This window comes from Phyllostomus hastatus, unplaced genomic scaffold (assembly GCF_019186645.2).
Source record: "Phyllostomus hastatus isolate PE091 unplaced genomic scaffold, TTU_PhHast_1.1 phas_contig_34, whole genome shotgun sequence".
NCBI classification, from domain to species: Eukaryota; Metazoa; Chordata; class Mammalia; order Chiroptera; family Phyllostomidae; genus Phyllostomus; species Phyllostomus hastatus.
In genome coordinates, this window is record NW_025333857.1 from 56,708,272 (window position 1) to 56,730,069 (window position 21,798).

Below are 21,798 nucleotides of genomic sequence, written 5' to 3' on the forward strand. Positions count from 1 at the left end.
AACTGAGTAAATGAGAGAAAGGGCATGAATGACAAAATATTTTATTTCTACACAATTGTCCCTATTTGGCACCAACAAAGTTACAGGATATACAATGATCATAAACATGGAAAAAAATTTATTATTTTTTAATTGTGCTATGGAAACATTTTTTGGTATGTAAGACATTTTAAATTATTACATAACTGGCCAGTATCTCAGGTGTTGCTAGCATCACTCTTTTTCTTTTTCTTTGTGAATATGTTTATTGATTTTAAAGAGGGGGAAAGAGAGAGAGAGAAGCATCAGTGCGAGAGAGAAACATTGATCGTCACCTCCCGTAGGTGCCCCGACCTGGGATTGAACCCACAACATTTTGGTGCACAGGATGATGCTCCAACCCCCTCAGCCACCTGGCGAGGGCTGGCACCACTCTTTTTCTTTTTATCATTAAATAGATACTAAGACCTTGCTCAAATTTACCATCAGTTTTCTACATAGAGTTGCCCTGCCAGAAGTCCCTGCATAATCAATGCCTATAGTTTAAAGTACCTGTCAACCGACTACTGACTCAGGCTCAGAGTTAAAACGATCTTTCTCCTCTGTCTGCAGCTTGGCACCTGACTTTGTGTCCGGATGAGGACTGCTTGGCACTCTAGGCTGCCACCCTAGGGCCTCTGCCCGGGAAGGTGATGAATGCCACCTGCCCTAGAGTTTGAGTCGGGTCTACCCAGACATAGCTTTAAATCTGACAACAATACAGTCATTTCATAGGACACATTTAGAGGAGGGAAAGCCCTAAAATTAATTTTATTCACAGATACTATTAGGTTAGTAAAGTTTGTTTATAACTTTTGTCCTCTTCATTATGAATTGTTGAGACAGAGTGATGGTCCTTATTGATATAGCAAACTTGAATTCTGAAGACTACTTACAGTCTTGTTTTAAAAGCAGTAACAATGTGAAAGGAAATTTTAAAGAAAAGCCTCATTTCTAATCCCAACACTCCATCAAAAACAATTATCTTTACTGTCTCCTTTTCCTATCTGTCGCTTACATAATTGCTATCATGGAACACATAAATTTTCATAATCTGGTATTTCACTTCAATTTCAATTGCAAATATTTCCCACATTGAGACACATAATTTTTAGTTTTTTAATTCACTTTTTGGTACAAAATCTACAACCTTTCTGGCTGCAGAATTCATCAGATACTGTAACTTACATAGTCAGTCCTCTAGTAATCTACACACTTGATTTGTTTCCAGTTCTGTCTTTAAAAAAAAAAAAAAAAGCTACGGTAAGTAATATTTAAGTATAGTTTTTTTTTCTTAAAATAAATGCCGAGAATTAAGATTTGTTAGCTAAAGGTAAGACCATTTTTGGCTTTTGACCCAAAACATTTATTGGCTCTGGGTGAGCCCGTGGTGAGACGCATCGCCCTCTCCCTTCCCTCCGGTCTGGGACTGGATCCACAGGCTCCCGAAGTCCTTTCGGCTCCCACACTACCCCTGCGTTCCCAGCCCCAGCCCAGGCAAATGAAGGATGCAGACCGGCACTGGAAGATTTGGCTAAGCAAATCCCAGTCTACTTCACACTTCATCACTTTATCTCTGCCCTCCCTTCTTTCTAAAGAAATGCCATATCTTATAATGAATGGGGTGTGGATGAACCTCGGTTGTCTGGGTGCACTTTTAAAAATTCACAGCTATGGCAGCCTAGCAACTTATCTGAACTATGGATGTGAATGACACACCCATGGGGCTAATGCTGCTTCACAGTGTTGAATAGGGTTTGGTAAGGAGCAAAGAAGAGGAAATATGGGAAAGTGTTTTTCCACATAGCGAAGAAACAGGCAGAAAGTATAATTACTACAAAGCACCCCCAAATTTACCTTTACATGTGATGTATATTGGGAAATATATATACTTGGTCTTTGTCTCCATTTTTTGGCATAGAGCTCTGAAAACATTAGGAATTTCCTGAGTGATGGATAGGAGTGTCTTTTGTTACCTATAACAAGCCCCTATAGCCAATACCTGAGTTTATGCTAATGAGTGACATTTTAGAGACCTCTCGATATCTTCAGGATGATGAATGGCCACGAGAAGGACCAAACCATGATTAGAGGGGCTGAAACTTTCAGTTCCAGATGGGGAAGGGGGACTAGGGACTGAGTTCAATCACCAATGGCCAATGATTTAATCAGATGTGCCCACATAGTAAAATTTCCTTTTACTAAAAGACAGGTTCAGAGAACTTCTGAGTTGGTGGACACGTGGAGATGCTGGGAGGGTGGCATGCCTGGAGAGGGCGTGGAATCTTTGTACCTCTTCCCGCATACCTTGCTATATACATCGCTTCGATTTGGCTGCTCCTGAGTGTTATCCTTTATAATGACCTAGTAACAGCAAATATTATGAAAAGCTTTCCTGAGTTCTGTGAGTCATTCTAGCCAATTATCAAACCTCAGGGAAGGTCAAGGGAACCTTCAAATTTATAGTTGGCCAAGCAGAAATGTGGGTGGCCTGGACACCCCATTTTTATCTAGTGTCTGAAGTGGGGGCTGTCTTGTGGGGATGAGCCCTGTCACTTGTGGGGTCTGACAATGACCCCAGGGAGACAGTGTCTGAATGAAACTGAGTTGCTGGACATCCAGTTGGTGTCCAGAAAACTGCAGAACTGGTGTTGGTAAAGGCACCACATACTCAGTGTTGGTGGTAAAAAACATCTCAACACAAATCGTTGGGTAATATTGTTAAGAAGCAGACTCTGATTCAGGAGTAAGTCCTTTAGTACCCATAGTGTGGTCCATGGCTCGGCAGCATCAACATCATTTCAAAGCTTGTTAGAAATGCAGAATCTCAGACTCCATCCTAGGCATACTCGACTAGAATCTGCATTTTAACAAAAGCCTAAGGTGAGTCATATGCAAAGTAAAGTTTGAGAAGAACTGGTCTGAGCCTCAGTTTTCTAGTTCTGAAATGTGTTGTAGCTGGCACACAGTGTACACACAGGGAGTGGGAGCTCCTATAGACGTTGCTCTGGGTTCACAGTTTGGATTTAAAAGAGTGTTCCTTAGACATAATTGAACAAAGAGTAACTGCTGATGGGCTTGAGGTTGTGAGCAGGTGCAGGGTGGGCAATACACTTGGTACCCTGAGCAGGCCCCGCAGATTCCACACCAGGGCAGGCTCTCTGCAGAGCTAGCTGCTTATTTTAGGGGGAGAAGGGCCCTCTAAGGGTGCTATTGGGCTGAACATAAAAAATGCTCTTCTTGGGAGCAGTCATAGGACACTGTGAGGTGAAATTAGACTGAAGCTATCATACCTGAGACATCAGTTCATATCCTGAGTCCCCAGGAAGGCAAAGCTGGCTAGAAGCTGGCTTAGCCTCCTGCTCATCCCCCCACATCAGGCTCTATACCAAGACACTGGCCAGTGAAAGGCACACTCTTGCCATCCAACCTCTCTCAGCTGCTTCAAGACTTCCAGAAGCAACTGTCTCACCATGGCCTCTTTCATTTTTATTACAATGACTTTGGGGGTGAGGGGATGCTTTTCCAGCATTAAGTTTAGAAAATAAATGGCACAGCCATCTATAATCTAGGGCTTTAAAACTGTAGTCTTAGCAGCCTAACCTCCTATACACACGCCTGGGCCATGTGACCCACAGCAGCAGGCTCAACCACAAGCAGAATCCAGAATCCAGAATCCATCCTGATTTGAAGCAAGAGGGATTTAAACAGCCCAAGTTCAACAATAGGAAACACCAAATAGCCCCTGTTCTCTGCAAGCCTGGACATTGAACCCAGTGTAATGTAAGAGTCAGACAAATGTGGTTTTACCTGTTGGCTTTGCCTATTCTTATTGTATGTCCCATGGAAAGTTACTTTACCTTTTTATAACTTAGTTTATCTCACCTAATAAAACAAAGACAATAGCTATCTCACAGGATCGTTGTAAGATTTAATGAGAAGACATGATTATAGTAGCTAATACAGGGTGTAAATTGAGCCAGGCTCTGGTGCCCAGCTCTTTACATGAATTCATTCATTCGCTCATTTGATGCATGTTTATTGAATACCTGCCATGTACTGGATACTGTTTTCTGGGGTCTGGAATAATAATAGTTAATATTATTGAGTGCTTACTATGTACCAAGCACATTTCTAAACAAGTATTTTCTCTTTTTATCCCCCAGTTTTATTAAGGTATAATTTGTATACAAAAAAACTGCACAATATTAATGTATAGAATTTAGTGAGTTTGAAATGTATAAACACTGACGTTACGACCACCACAATCCAGGCAATAAACATGCTCCTTGCCTCCTAACATTTCCTTGTGCCCCTCTCTTGTATAAATAAGTTAATTGTAAACAGTTTGTTCACATTTTTAAGCAGATTAAATCTTCACAGTACTATAATGAGTTTCTTTAATTGTCACGATAATCCAATGAAATTGAATACATTACTTCCCTAATTTTAAAACTGGGGAAACTGAGTCCTAAAGGGTGACTAAGTTGCCCAAAGTCACACAGCTAGTAAATGGAGGACTACATAGGTCACACTCTGTGGATCACACTATTTTGATATACTGTGTGAGGTATGAAATCACCAATATTCCAGCATAATTGAGCCATACAAACAGTAGCTTTTTCAGGAGATTTTATAGCTCCTGAAACATAAGCAGCCTTCAATAAAAGGGTATTTGTGTTCTCTTTTGTTTTCATTTTGTTTTGTTTTGCTTTGATTTGCTTTGCTTTGCTTGTTAGAACTGCCCTTCGGCCCTATTTCCCAGACCCAACCTTGACTTGTGCGTCAGGTCTAGTATTGGGTCTCTGTCATGCTCCAAGTGCCGGCGTTAGGTCCTGGGGATGGGCTTAGACCTTACTCTATCCCATCAGACCTCTTGACCTGGAACTCCAAAAATTGGTGTCCGTGGGACCTCCTATTAATATGAATAGCAAAATTAACACAAATACGAAGAACTATCATGTAGTGAGTGCTCACCCTGTAGCAGGTTCTATTGTAAGATTTTTACATGTATTCATGAATTTAGTCCTCACAACAATCCTCTCAGATAAATGCTATTGTTTTTCCCTCTTCACAAATAAAGAAAGTGAGGTTCAGGGAAGTTAGGTGATTTGGCCACATCTGCTCCCTTCAGGTAGACCTCCTTGTCCAGCTGCATTGCCAGACATCACTTGCTCCCATATTACCACCCTTCGTCACTTTTGCTATCCACCTATCTGGACCTCTATATTCCCAGGCACTATCTGCTCCTGGATCCTCTTTCCATTCTTTGTCCTTTTCCTTCCACTTTCTCTTAACCACTGTGGGTGTCTATGGGAACCACCCCCAGCTTTGCCTCACCCCACTTGGCCAGTCTAGGGCACAGTCTAGACCCCCAATCAAACCAGACCCTGAGCCGTTGCCAAAAGTTGCCAGGTCTTATCCTGAGTAACTCTCAGGACTTAGAGTCTTTACAGCTTTTACAGATGAATGCTACAATATAAAATGTTCAAAAGTTTTTAGCAAGTAAAAGAGGCAGACCTACTGTTAAAAGAAGACTCAACAGCCCACATGTACAATATATTCCTGTGGGGGGAAACAAAAGCTTTAATAATTATTTTATCCACACTTCCACTGAAAAGAAATCTACTGAGCATCTACTCCATCCCAGGCCCAAAACAAAGTGCTGGGAACACTGATATAAATAATAAACACAATGGCTGTCCCTTAAGAATTCCCAGTCTAGTGCAGAGAGGCAGATCTGGGAACAAAGCATTTCTATCTACTGTGATAGGTGTTAACTGCTTTAACAGAATAGGACATGAGGTTCCTGGAGGCCCAGGAGAGAAAGCAAATAACTTTGTGGGACACCAGGGAGATTTCTCCAGAGGCTAAGCCTTGAAGATGAAAAGGGCTATCTTTCTATCAACCAAGAAAGTAAGAGAGAAGAGCATTTAGGCAATGGAGAAAAATGGTCCAGAGAGAGGTAATAGTATGAGCAAGGATGGAGAGGGGTATACAAACTGGTAATGTAGGTGAGGCAGCAAGTCTAGAACCTGTGGTTGGGAAAAGAAGAGCTGGAGGAGCCAGCAGGGGCCACGGTGTGGTGGGCTCTGTGCTGCCGGCTGAAGAGCTGAAAGTGATAGAGAGAGAGTCTGTTCAAAGGGGGCAGTTACACACCCAGTGCTGGGTTTGGGTACCACCATGGCAGCGGCATGAAAGGTGAACAAGAGGGAGGGACTTTGAATGTCATTGGAACAGTTCGGTCAGTATTTGCTATGATAAAAGCCCGAACTGTGGTCAGGCTGTGAGCAGGAGCGGTGGGAACAGAAAGAACTTTAGGGGATAAAATCCACCACTGTCAGTACCCACTGGGTAGAGCATGAGTGAAGGGAGGAATTTGGGGAAACTTTTTTATATCTATGAGTGCCTCTCTATTTAAACAGAGAGAATCTGATAAATTAATTTGTCACTAGAATCAAAAATCTCTCAGATTAGCCCCAGAGCAGCCATTTGACCTAGTACTAAGATAGACTTCAATTTGTCTAAGAGGGGTGAACCATGATTTTCTCACAAAAACCCAGACCTAAGTACAGGTAGACAAGGACCCCAAGGTTGTTTTTTTTCTAATCTATTTTTAATTATCTATTGCTACATAACCAACTATCCCAACACTTATTAGCTTAAAACAATAAATATTTATTATCTCACAGTTTCTATGGGTCAGGGGCTCAGGAGCAGCTCAGCTGGATGGTTCTAGCTCAGAAGGTGGCAGTTAAGATTTCAACTGTGCTGCAGTCATCTGAAGCTTGACTGACGCTGGAAGATCCACAGCCAAGATGACTCACACATATGGCTATGAACTAGGTACCTCAGTTCCTTCCTGGCTATTGGCAGGAAGCCTTAGTTGCCACCACATGGCCTCGCCATCTTGCTGCCTGAGTGGCTGCAACAGATGGAAACTGACTTCCCCAGAGCAAGTTTTCCTAGTCTTGAAAGGGACACCCATCATTTCCAAAAATAGTCTACTAGCTTACCCTGGCCAGCCCGATTCAGTATAAGAAGGGCTATGCAGGCCATGAAAACTAGGAGATGAAGCTAACCCAGGCCATTGTGGTGGCTTTACAACATGCCCCCTAACTTCAGAGAAGTTATATCATAAACCCCATTTTACCCATGAGACAGCAGAGGTTAAGTACAAGGACAACATACTGTAGAGGAAAGAACACTTGTCCAGGACTCAGGGCTGAGCCGCAGCTCTATTGCTCTCCGTGTGATCCTGAAGAAGTCAGTTCATTTCTCGGGCCTCAAATTCAACTATAAAATGAAGCCAGCACTTTTGCTTCCCAGGAGAGGAATATTGGGGCCTGATATTTGTGGCCTGGACTATCAGAGGGAGAGGGTAAGTAGTTATTCTGTGAGCAGTGGGTGAGACTTGACGGTTTTTAAACTTAGGGATACAAAGCACAGTCGTATATTTCGAGGACTACTCTGGAAGCAGTATAGAGAGTTAAGTCGAGGGACTGAGACAAGAAGTAAGCAGAACTGTGACACAGGAGAGGAGGGATGGGGCCCCAGAGACAATTCTCAGGCAGGTATATTAGCAACGAAAGCCTGGAACCAGAGGGGCTCGGGAACCCACCCACCATATCACTGCCCTATTCCTGTTTCATGCAGCATTTATGAGGAAAGATCTGCTTAGTGTCAAAAAGAGTGTAAATCTCCATCCTTCCTTTCATGTTTGCTGACCTGACAACCTGTGTCTTGATGAATTTCCTTGTTTCATAATACCATTCATCTTTGCCCTAGGACCGAGGGTCCACTGAAGGATACAAAACCAGCACAAAGACAAGAACTATAAACAAGGTTGTCCCCATTAGATGCTCTGCATTTCACTTTGGCCTCTGCTAACAGTTTTATTCTAGTCATTAAAGTATTAAAAATAATGCCATTCTAAGTGGCAAAAATAGATTATGTTCATCATGCTGGTGAGGGAAGAGAAAACAGAAAAATAATATGCCAAAGTTCTGATATCCACTGAAATTGTATCTCTGTTATTTTCCCCCTGAATTCAGAAAGAGTTTCAGTATTTACCATGTACAAAGTACCAAAAATGGTGTGTGTTTGAAAGACATAATGTAGACAAACATGAGTTTAGAGCTAAAGCCTTCATTGGGAGGACAGGTAGTATTTTATCAGTTTAATTTTTTTCTTACTTTTAATGTACATAGGGTGAAGGGATATAAGCTGCTTTAATAGCTTCCCTTTGAATGACAGGAATGTTTTCTACTAAATGCAACTCTGAAAGATTAAAGAAGAGTCATAAAAAATAATTTTAACAGCCACAATCCCCTGCCCTCCCACTTAAATAAACTCTGTCTATTCTATTAATTATTGTATTACACCATAAACTACAGAGCTAGGAAACTCCCATTCTTTCCACAGATTCAGTCATGCATGGAACGTTTGTGATTGATGGCCCAGTGAGGTTGAAATGTGCAAATGGAGATGAAACATCCCAAGATTAAACATCTCCCAGGTAGGGGATTGGCACCTTTCCAGCACATGCAGCTTGGCCCAGCTAAGCAGGGATGAGTACTCAAGGTCTCAGCTTGGTCTCAGCCACAGACTGGAATAATCCCTCCCCTTCCTGAACCTCTAAATATGCCCCAGCAAGCTTCCTCTTTCATGATCTATACTCATTTACTCAGCAAATATTGACTGAGAACCTGGAGAGCCCACTCTGAGCCAGGCCCTGAGGAGACACACTGTTAGTTAAGAAGGGTTCCAAGATCAGAGCAACTTAATAGTCTGGGGCAGTGCTTCTCAACCCTGAAAGTAAAACAAAGAGAAGACTGAGTACCTGCTTCCTGGACTGGGTGACCAGATGCCTGGGTGACCAGCTGGAGCAGAGAGGGGAACACTTGAATCCTTCTGACACCCTGTCCTGCTTCGGCTCCTGCCATCCTTTCTCTTTGACCACTTCCCAACCTAATCATGCCTTCTGTGGGCATCTGAGAAAAAGACATACAGGTTTTATTTCTGTAGATACTACAACAATGGGAAACCCATAGATGGGTGCTTTTAAAAGGGTTTTAGTCCTTTAAAAGAGTATGTTACAGCCCAGCCGTCCCCAGGGCCTCACTATCATCAGCTAGGTCAGGCACCTTCTCCGCCTCCATTTCTTGTTCATTGGGCGAGAAGACACTCCAGAGATATGTGGGCGTCTGTCACCCTGACCAAGGAGGCAGAGGGACAACTGGTTTCTCCTCTCCGTAAGCAGGATGGAAAGAGTGCCAGGGGATGGGAGGGCAACTCCTGCTCGGCCTTCCTTGCTCCAACCAGAAGCATTCTATTTGGGGATCTCAGATGATACAGAGAATGAAAAGATATACATAACATTATCATTGGTTCTAAAGATTAAAAAAATATATGTTACCTAATACTTTATGACCAGCAATTTCACTTTTAGGTATACCCTTGAAAGAAAAGTACATGTGTGATAATACACACCAAAAAGCATGTACTAGATTTTTCATAACAGTATAATTAGTAAAGCCAAAAGCAGAAAATTACCCCAATATTCATCAGTACTGTAGGTAAATTAATGATCTTCAATTATATAAAACAATCTGGATAAAGCAAGCAAAATGTGAAACAATAGAAAGCAGACAAGAAGTACTACGCGATTCTATTTACAGGAAGTGCAAAAACAGGCCAATCTAATCTTTGCTGTTGGAGGTAAGGACAGTGAGTGGGGGGACCCCACTCTGTTGAGGGTGGGGTGGTAAACAGTGACTGGAAGTCAGGGCCAGCATAGCCCCCGGAGTGCTGGGCAGATTCTTTCTTTGGACCTGGGTGCTGATGATACAGGTGTGTCTAGTTTGTGAAAAGGCATTGAGTGGTACACTGATGACAGGTAGGCACAGGTGGGTATTGTCATTCAAAAAAAGTTTTTAAAATCTATAGCTTGGTTTTTTAACTTGGTTTTTCTTACCCTTATTTTGACAAGTGAAATTAAGAATCTTATGTGTGGGGAAAACAGACAGAAAGGATAGGATAATGAATTCAACCTTGGACAGTCTGAGTTTGAGATGCTTGTGGAATGCTGAAGTCGTGGTGTCCAGTAGACATTAATTAAGTGAGATGGTTGCTCAAAAGAATGATTTATTCAAGAGCCTCATGAAAACAAGAAGGAAACGTGTTCTCACTCCCTTTTGGAAAACACGCTTGCTCAGAACCAGCACAGTTAATTATCCCTTTCACACTTGTGCTTGCCTCTTAGTAAACCTCATTTTTTAATGCTCCTCATGGGCGTTCCTGCAGCAGCGCTTTCCTGATGACAACAACTCCGAGTTGGCAGGGTGCTGGCTACTTTAAACAATTATGTACATTCTCTCATGGTTCACACCGGCCATTCTAAATTCTTCATGCACCCAGAGCCTGACTAGCTGTGCACCACACCCATTTCCTCTTTGTTCTGGGCATGCAGAGAGATGCCCATCCCTGGCCTTCCTTGCAGTTAGGCATGGACTTGGGGTTGGGTCCTACATGGTGCAATGTCAGTGGAAGTGATAGGTACCACTTCCACATCTGACCCACGTGTGACCCTCTCTGCTCACCCCCCTTCTGCCAGCCTGAAGCAGACCAGCAGGGCAAACTTGTTAGTCCTGTGATGAAGGCAGTGGAGTCAAAAGATACAAGGGGCCTAGGTCCTGGAATGCTTGCCAGCAGAGGGCCACTCATTGATCAGAAACACCTATTTTAAACTTCATGAGATGAAGACATCAACCTCGGATGCCACCTTCTCCCATTAACCTTTCCCGATATTCCCACCTGACCAGAATCAACATAGATGTTCTACCCCAGATTCTGACAGTTCTTTATTTGCACTTATGTCGCATGGTGCCTTCTATTCTGATCAAGCGTACACTTGTATACTAGACTAAAAGTTCTGAATGACAAGGATCACAGGACTCTTCTTATTCACCTGGGTAGTCTCTGGGCCCTAGAAAAGTGACAGACTTACAGTGTGTGTTTAACAAATATTTATTAAATTAATGAATAAGGGGGGTGGGCTGAGATGGGAGTAAAAGGCAGAAAACTATACTTAAAAAACAGTTAAAATAAAAATAAAAAATAAATTAATGAGTGAATGAATAAATAAATATATATTGACCCTTTAATTTCCAGCTGAAAGAGTAAGATGTTTCCAAGAATTTTCAGTCAGCCATTATATACCTGTAGAATGAATAAATAAATGGATGTGTGTTTGGATGAACTCATTCATGCACAGACAGGTGGAGATCAGTGACAGGGGAAGGAGGAGGAGCCTGAGACGTGAAGCGTGGCAAACATGAAGAAAGCTGGAATGACTAACAGAAATAAGAAAATCAGAAAAGTGGGAGCCCTTCTTCATGCATTCATCCATTTATACACCCCCTCTCCTGGTATCAATTCCTCCCCTCACCTCATCTTCCTTCAAGGAAAACAAACTGAACAACTCATAATTTAATAGAGGACAGCATTTGTTGAATATTTATTTATGGAAGATTGAGCTAAGCACTTCGCATAGAATAACTCATTAAACCTTCACAACAATGATATTAGGTGGGCATTAATATTTTACCCATTTTATAGACCAAAAATTTGAAACTGAAGTGGCTTGTCAAAGTCACGTAGCAGTGGGACAGAAACTCACACGCAGACAATCCCAGTCTAGAGCCGAAGCACTCAATCACTATGCTACAGCAATTCCTATGTGCCAGCCATGGTTTTCCTCAGTGAAATTGCAGAGAAAAAATAAGGAAACATCCTTCTCCTTTAAAACTCATCATATAATAAACTAGTAATCTCATTGTAATGTCTAGAGTGACATATTGCTATGGAGGAGTTGCATAAAATGCTGGGAAAGGGAGTGGAGCAGGAAGGAAAGCTTGGGTGACTTAATCTAGAAGGTGACATTTGAGCTGGGTCTGGAAATGAGTGGGCAGGTCAGTGCAAGATGAAGGGAGATATGGGAGAGAGTCAAGCAGGTGGATTAGCAGGAGCCAAAGCACATAAAGACAGTGTCCCTATAGCAAGAGTGACGCTTGAAGTTGGGAGGGAGTAGAAAGAACAAAGCTTTAAAGGAAGTTTGCATCCAGATTATAAAGATTCTTGATTTCCAAGTTGAAGACCTGCTCTTTAGCTGGTAGGCAATTAAAACTCACCGAAGAGGTTTAAGCAGAAAAATGGTGAGATAAAATCTGTGTTCAAGAAAATTCTCCTGTGCTGTGTGTAGGGTAATGAAGGGACATGAGATGCAGGGGGCTGTGGTTTGAACAGTGCCCACAAAATGTTTATGTCCACATGGAACCTCAGAATGTGACCTTATTTGGAAATAAGCTCTTGGCAGATGAAATTAAGGTAAGAACAGATGGGATCATACTGGATGAGGATGGTCCCTAAATCCAGTGAGAAGCTTCTCTCAAGAGATAGCAAGTGAAAGGACAGAGCTGGCACCATTTGCTATTGTGGCACCACTTGCAGAGCAGGACTATGACCTTGACCTTATGAAACATGACTGCTATTTCACTCTTCTGAGCTTATGTGCCCAGGACTGGACTGCAGCCTTGCGTTACGACACCCCAGCAGCCCAGGGGCCACACAACAGCAACAAACTCCCCACCCCAACCCTTTTAATCCAATTATAATCCACCAAAAGTTCAAAGCCCTTAACCCTCAATGCTGGTGTCTCTTCATGCCATGACCCTCTCTTCTATTGGAGAGTGAATCAAAACTTTATTCTCTACACTTTCTTCTCTTTGTGAATTCTTTCACAGCCTGTCACTGACCACCCTACCAGCAAGGACATGGAGAAGAAGGTGACATGAAGATGGAGGCAGAGACTGAAGGGATGCACCTACAAGTCAAGGAATGCTGGGGACTGCTGGCAACACCAGAAGCTGGGATGGTTTCTCCTTCAGAGTCTCCAGAAGGAGCAACCCTGCCGATACCTTGATTCCAGACTTTGGCCTTCTGAACTGAGGGAGAAAAAAAATTTTTGTTTTAAGTCATCAAGTTTGTAGTGATTTTGTAAATGATAGCCCTAGGAAATTAACACACAGGGAGATTAATTAGCTGACTATTGCTCTGGCCTGGGAGAAAAAGCAAACCCTGAATCAGGGTGAAGGGACCTGGACTGAGAGGACAGGCCAGACTGAAGAAATGAAGTCAGTCAGGAGGGACAGAAAGTGGTCCCTTGTGGGTTGAGGATAAAATGAGGAGAGAACATCAGAGGTGCTTTTGTGGCCTTTATCTTGGTCATTAACCAGAACTTGATACAGGAAGGAGAATGATGTGAAAGAAGGAACTCACACTTTGCTCCTTGTGAAATTGATATAGTTCACTATTCTTTAAACTCTGCATTAAAAGTCAGGGCAAATGTCTGGGTTGAGGGCCAGGTCCCTGGTTCAGGGCATGTGAGAGGCAACTGATCGATGTTTCTCTCTCACATCAGTGTTGTTCTCCCTCTCTTTCTCCCTTCTTTCCTCTCTCTAAAAATAAACAAATACCATCTTCTTTCTTTAAAAAGGACATAGGTAGACTATTGGGTTTTCTCTGTGTACATAGATTAAATAGGAAGGGGAAGGGAAAGGAAGGGAAGGGAAGGGAAGGGAAGGGAAGGGAAGGGAAGGGAAGGGAAGGGAAGGGAAGGGAAGGGAAGGGAAGGGAAGGGAAGGGAAGGGAAGGGAAGGGAAGGGAAGGGAAGGGAAGGGAAGGGAAGGGGGGAGAGAGGGATGGATGTCAGGAAGGGAAAGAAGGTCTTTAAATGTCTGCAAATTATGAGGCAATGTGGTATAGTTTAAAAAATAATCTTGGGGTCATAGCAGGCACTCCTGAATGTCAAAGCCAAAGTCTAGAAGCCAAAGTTTAAAGTTAAATATTTCAAAAGAACAAAAATACTTGGACAACTCCCAATTTCATTCCTCCAAGCCAACCATAAGAATAGATTACATGTGAGATGTACCCCCATGTCATTGAAAAATACAACAATCACAGCATCACTGATATATTTAGGATGGCACACTATTAAAACAAGAGTCAGAACTCTGTAAAGGTGATGGTGGAGAGAGGGTCCCTGGCATGGGTAGGAAAGGGCAGGAAATAACTGGCCAAATAGTGTGAAGAAGAAAAGGGTTAATGGTCTGTTCGATAAACTAGGAAATGGGTAAGAGTCTGCTTTTCAGACTCCAAAAAACTGGGTGGATTAAAATACTCTTGCTCAGCCCCATTTGCATCTACTCTCCTTGGATGCTTACGTGAGTGTCCATGATTCATGCAAAGACAAAAAACCCAGAAAGATAAATTATTATGATAATATTTGTAGTCAATATAACTAAGGGCTTCTTCATTTCAGATTTATTTTAACTCCACTCCACAAATCATATTCAAAACCCAAATGACTCAGCCCATACTTGAGTATGGTTTTCATGAGTGTCGTAAGGATTACTATGGAAGGTTATGCCAAAACTACTTTTTATTCTTCATTTTTTTTCTGCATGTGACTAGGTACTAAAGTATATATTGGGATGAATAATTATGAATTTTATTCCCTTGGACATATGATAGATTTGTACAATATTCTAAATTGGAAACGTTTACAAGATTAGTCTCTTTTTTTTTTTTTGGCATGAGCCATACATGAATTTTCCTCTTGTGACTACTTGCTCAGAAATCATAAAGATAAAAAAGCATTTCCACCAAATTGCAAATGCAGAACTTGTACACTTATGACATATCAGGTACAGCCAGAGAGAATTTTTTGGTAAACCTTCCGCACTACTCTGACTCCCAATTCAATGGTATATATTTTAGAACACAAACTCATAGATAATATTCATTTCTATTTAATTATAATTCTTTGTTAGTGCCCAAACCAAATGAATGACAGTTAAAGCCTTTGCTTCTTTGTTTTCCCCAGCTTCCCCTTCCTCTTATATAAAACATAATTCTTATATTAAAAGCAAGTGATAATAATTACAAGTAACCTTGTAATTTAAAGGTTGGTCTAGAAAGAGAAGTAAGTCACTTTATCTCTTATTCTTCACCTTGTAACCCCCCCCCACACACACACACTCACACATACTGACAGACACAGTTCTCAGCATATAGACTTTCATTGATAAAACTAGGACATTCTGAGTGAACCAGAAATATCTGGTCACCCTAACACACACACACACAACACAACATGAGTTTTCCTCTAATTTTAATCGTTTTAAAGTGCTGTAACTACATAAAACTCACTCTACATTCTACTGTTCCCACTCTTATATAGCATTGTATTACAGGTCCTGCCAGGGCAATAAGGAAAGAAAGAGAAATAAAAAGAATAGAGATTGTAAAGAAATAAAACTGACATAGACAACAAAGACTATCTATGTAGAAGGTCCCAAGGAATCTTTTAAAGAACTACTAGAATTAATAAGTGAGGTTAGTGAGATTACAAAGTTAATATAATGAAAATCAGTGGTATTTCTATATCTTCACATTGAACAATTATACATTAAAATTGAAAAACAGTAGCATTTTAAGTAGCATCAGAAAATATGACATACTAAGGAATATATCTATCAAAGTATATGTAATTTCTATATATGGAAAAGAGCAAAATACTAAAAATCAAGGACTAAGTAAATGGAGCTACTTTGCTCAGATTTTAGAAGACTCTGTGCAGTTAGGAGGATAAGCTACTCAAATTGATCTGTAGATTCAAAGTTGTCACAATTTTGGGACTGACAAGCAATCTTAACTTTTATATGGAAAGGCAAAGAAACAAGAATAACCAAAACAACTTGGAAAAGAAGAACAATGTTGGAAAACTCACATTATCTGCTTTGAAGCCTTACTTAACACTATAGAGATCAGCCCTGACCAGTGTGGCTCAGTGGGTTGGCTATCATTCAGTGGGGCTAAGGGTCACCAGTTCGATACCCGGTCAGGGCACATGCCTGTGTTGCGGGTTGGTACCCAACTAGGGTGCATATGAGAGGTAACCTATTAATGTTTCTCTCCCTCACTTTCTCCCTCCTTCCTCCCGCCTCTAAAAATAAATAAATAAAATCTTTTAAAACACTAAAAATTTCTGTTCTTTAAAATACATCATCAGAAAAATGAAAGAATAAACCATAGACTAAAAGAAAATATTTACAAAACACAAATCTGATAAAGGACTTGTATTTTGAATATATTTTTTAAAACTTTTAAAATTCAACAATAAGAAATAAGAGGTCCAATTTTTAAAAATATGCACAAATATGTAAAAAGACACTTTACCAAAGAAATATAAAGAATAGAAAACATTAAAAGACACCCACTGTCATTTTTTTAAAAAAGCTAAAATCACAATGAGATAGGACTGTACAGCTATTATGATGGCAAAAAAAGGAAGAAGAAAGAAAGAAAAATAAGTAAAGCACCTTTGACAATATCAAGTATAGGAAGTGCTGATACAAATGCAAACACTCAGAAACGCACACTTCGCTGGTGGGAATGCAAATTTGGTATAACCACTCCATAAAACAACTTGTCGATTTCTTATAACATTAAAGATACAGCTTCCATACAACCCAGTAATACCACTTCTTGGTACTTACTCAAGACAAATGAAAACTACGTTCACATGAAAACCTAAACATGAATACTACAGCAGGTTTAGAATCTTTCAAAAACTGTAAACAACTGAAATGTCTTTAAGCCAATGACTAGACAAATAAACTGTGACACATCTGTAAATGAAACACTTTGCAGGAAAAAATTACTGATATATCCAACAACATGGATGAATCACAGATTCACTATTCTAAGCAAAAGAAACCTGACTCAAAAGACATAAATAGGCTATAATACTGTATGATTCCAGTTATGTGATACTCTGGAAAAAGGAAAAAATTGTAGAGACACAAAATGAATCAGTGGTAACCAAGGGCTGGGGGTCAGAGGAGAAGTTGACCACAAAAGGGGAGGGTGATGGAGCTTCATTAAATCTTGATTATAGTGGTGGTTACATATGGTAACTACAAGTTCTCAAAACTAGTACAACTGTTCACTAAAAAAGGATGAATTTTACCTTTAAAAAATGCTTTCAGTTATAAAGGTACTTTAGATGGGAGTTGTCTTTTTAAACAGTTTGACTTTTTAAAAATTAATGCCAAAGAAAATAAAAGGAAAACCAATGTAACTAGTTGAAACTTCTTTAGAAAAAGAATGCAGTCAGCATACACCTATTTTCATTCCCACCATCAGCAGATGAGAGTTTTAGGGTCATGACTCCCTTCTCAATATTATTTTTTTTGTTTTTATTGTTACAGGAATGCAATTATTATAGAGACATTTACCACTCTGGCAAGATGGTGGTCAGTTAATGAGGAACTTCCTCTCACTAGAAATGCATAAACGTGCTACATTGAATATAACAACAAAAATATCCACAGCCAACTTTAAGAGAAAGAAAAAGAAAACCCAAGAACCAGTAGAGCCAAGAGATGGGAATTCAGCATGCCCACAAGGACGTGGCCAGGTGGGGAGGCACCTGCATTAAGTTTGGGCCCTCAAATGGCTGCTCTTTTCATGAAACTAGAATTATAAAATTTTAAACAATAACTCTCAAATATATCAAGGGAATTGGCTATATGCTGAGGAATCAGGACAAGGTACAACCCATTTTAATATACTTTCTCAGGTTGGGATTTCTATAAAATGTGGGTTGAGTAAATTTGGATGCTGCGTGGTATAACCAGATTTCCAGATTGGCCAGGATTTCCAGTGCTACAACCAGGAAACTATTATGAGTTGGCCATCCTGTCACAGGTGGGCACAGGTAACTGGGTTCTTGGTGATCGGGACAAAGAACTGAACCAAACACAAAGAGTTTACAGCAGAGAACACAGGAGCAGGCCAACTCCAAGCAGAGACTGACCTCACAGACTGGAGGGGTTCTGTTCTTATAGGGCGGATCCTGCCTGGATAGTTTTGGTGGGCTTTTATTGCACATGTACAATTAGTTGTACTACTTTAAAGCTACTGTGCATGTGGTCTCCCATGATTTTCCCTGATTGGCCACCAGAGAAAGGGTTGCACAATGTTACCAAATGGATCCCCCCTTTTCCTGCTGTCCCCCTCTGCTAGGTTTGCCTTGCCTGGCACCAGGAAATTATAGCTCTCAATGTCAGAGATCACTGAAAAGGAAAGGAATTATTTATTCAAAAGTTATACAGACTTAAGAGAAATGACTTAATGTCTTCATTAAAATCCCAAAGTCCCTTGAAACTTCACAAACACACACAGTCTTTCCTTCCCCCCTTTGCCTGGGGTGCCATATCTCAGGAAGAGAAATAAAAGTCTGTCTCATGTAGCCCCTGGTTCTTCCCAGTACTCATGCTCGGCTGGCAGGCCTCCCTCGGTTCCCAGCACCATCAGCTGTGTTGCCACCATGATCTCCAGTTCTTAATACAAACCCACATAGCATCTCCTCATGGCCCAGCAGCAAAAGTCCTTTCACCCCTTTCCTACCCTCAACGTCTCTCCTGCATTCTTCCAAACTGCTAAGAGAGAGCTCTGCATTGCCACTACATTTTGCTTTCCAGCTTCCTCAGCTGTGTGACAAAGGGAGACCCAAAGCCGAGTGGTTCTTCTTGTCATGATTACAGAGCCTGGGCTTAAATCTCAGCCCCAGTCTTCCCCCGCAGCCCCATTTCCAACTCCTCCCACAATCAGCTACACCTGCCAGCACTCCCATATTTTTCCAGCTTTTCTGGGCTGCCTTCATAAGTCTGGGCAGGCATGGCCCTGTGGTGTGGAGCCAGTCATCTCCAAGCTCTTACTCAGGCTCTGTAACCAGGGGGAGTTGCCTCCCAGTTACATCCTGGGTGGAAGTCACTCCCGGCTGCCTGGCTCAAAGCCACAGCTTTTTAACATATCCATGAGTTATAGATATGTTAAAATGACCACTCTAGAGGTCATTTGCAAAACTGTTGCTATGCAAAACAACTCTCAATGGCCCTGCTCCATGAGTCCCATCCCCCAGTTCAGACTTGTAGGGGTAAGGACATCCCATATTTTTAACATTTCCTGGACACCTGAGTTCCGGATGCCATTACAAATCCTTCTTTGGGGGACCCCCTGGCTGTGCCCTCTTATAATCCTAATGCCATACCCATATGTGATACAGACATAGAATCTGGATTTCTTATAGAACCTTCCCTTCACTTCTTTCCTTTTCTAATTCCTCCAGATAAGGTTGTCAGATAAAATACAGTGCACCCAGTTAAATCTGAATTTAAGTTAAATAGTTTTTAAGTTTCAATTTTGGGGCATACTATACTAAAAATGTAGTTGCTATTTTTCTGCAAGTTGAATTTAACTGGTTATTCTGTATTTTTATTTGCTAAATCTGGCAACTCTGCTGCTCCAGAGATAAATAACAGCAAGCAGCACACAAACATGTTACCTGGAGATAAAGTCACCTGCAAAAATTTTAAAATTACACAAGGAAGTGAGCCACCGTGACAGAATGACATAGCAAATGCAATGATTCACATTCTAAAAACAAGATATTATGAAGCAAAGTCAGACACTACAAAAAATGCTTTAACTTCTTAAAAAGATGAAAGAAGGAATGGAAACTATAATGAAAGAACGGGACACTAGTAAAAAAGAGTGAATTGGATCCATAAGTGAACCAAATACAATTTGTTGAAATGAAAAATGTAGTCATTGAAACTAAAGACCCAAGCTCTAGGTTAAAGAGCAGATTAGGCAGCGGAGGAAAGCTATAGGACCTTAAACTAGCTGATTATAACCTCTCTGTGCCTCAGTGTTCCTCTCTGCAAAATACAGATAATAGTAGCTACATTATAGGGCTGATGTATAAAACTAACTGTAACGCATATAAAGCACTCAGAATGTGCCTGAGCTACAATGATTTCTCAGCCAATCTAGCAATCAATAATTATTGTTCATTACTTAGGTAAGTATCTAGAACATTCTCATATGGCAGCATTTCCCAAATATGTGGCTCAGAAAGTTAGCCCTGAAAGATGCTCTAAGAAAAGAACAGAACTCCATGGTGAAATATTTTGGGCAGGTTACTCTAACCATCTCTTGGGGACTCACAGTAGACATTTCCATATTCAATGGTAATATTAAAGGCGCTAAAAAGTTCTGCTGTAAAAAAAAAACACCCGTTTAGCCTTTGGATAACTAAAAAGATGATGAGACTGAAGCTCATGAAGTCTCTGCACTTGACCAAGGCCCTTTGGCTGGTAAATGGAAGAACTGGTCTGCAAACCAGGGCAGCCTGGTTCCAAAGTCCCTGATTTCATGATTCCATAATATTGTAAAGTTGAGGAGCCTACAATAACCTTCTTCTTGACAGAGGGCTTCTTTCTGAAAGTACAGAAACCCAAGGGGGAACTGGCCCTGGAGTCCCTTCATACCAGCTGCCTCAGCAGCCCCAGCCAGTCCTCTGGTTCCCAAAGCAGAGCTAAGTGCCTGAGGCACGGGCAGGAGACAGTGGCCCAGGCTTGAGGAAGTCCCACAAAGCCCTGTTCAGTGACATCATGTTTTTTCTTCCACAACACACAGCTCATAGGGCTGTGCTGACGCTGAGGACACCTCCACAGGGTTCCCCAGCCAAATATATGTTTGGGGCTCTTTCAATAAACAGCGATTAAAAACAAAAGAATAAGACATGAATCCACTGACATTGTTGATATCTTTCGTCTTGCAAAAAAATTTTTTTAAAATTTTAGGCCCATGATTGTTCTGTGGTTACTGCCAAAGTCCAGATCTTTTTCTCCCAAAAACATTCAAGTACCCTGCTTGAGGGGAACAAAGGAGGAATTTTCTGCATTTAACTTAATTCAAGGCAAAGACTTGCATTTCAAAAGAACTGATAGGACTTGAGCAACACTATTAACCAATTTCCATGAGAGGTTAATCCTGCCCCAGTTGAGATTTAAATTGGAATTTACAAGCTGGGTGTATCACTTTTGTTTTCCTAAAATCTCACTTCAAATAAGACTATTTTAAAACCTTTTCCACTGCACTCAAAGTCCCCAGGTAATCATACTTAACATCTAGGGCTCACTGGTATTAAGCTGAAGTTAGAAAAGATAACTGATGAATCAAAGATTCTGACAACATAGAAATTCTTCCTAAGTGACTCCTTCACATCTGTAATACTTGGCTGCTTCTTTCATTAACATTTCATTCCTTTCAATTCACCAAAATTTTAACTGAACGCTACTATTCATATCATATTTTCAATCCTCAACACAAATTGCTTAAGTATTTTTTAAGTGCCAACCTCTAAACTTGGCTTTGGAGATTGTAATATTAATAAGGCAGGTTTGACCTTCAAAGAGTATACTGTAGATTTTTTTTAAAAAATCAAGCAATTAGAAATAACCAATCAATTGCCTCACCAAAGTATGCATAGCAACATAAAGGGATCTTCAAATACATGTTACTGAGTTAATTAAAAAAGAATGAGGTGTATAACAATGGTATTTATGTAAATTTTTAAAGCACCCATAAAAAAGACAATGAACATTTTGCAAGAATGCATGCAAATGAAAGGATACACCAAAGACATATTGGAATGGTTGCCTATGGGGGAGGAGGAAAACAGAAGTAGAGAAAGGAAAGAGGAAAAGGCAAGTAGAGAAAGGAAGAGAAGAAGGAAGAGAGGAAAGGAGCGACAGATGTAGAAAAGGAAGAAAGTGAAGAATTGGTTTAACTTTCAAGCAGCTGGCA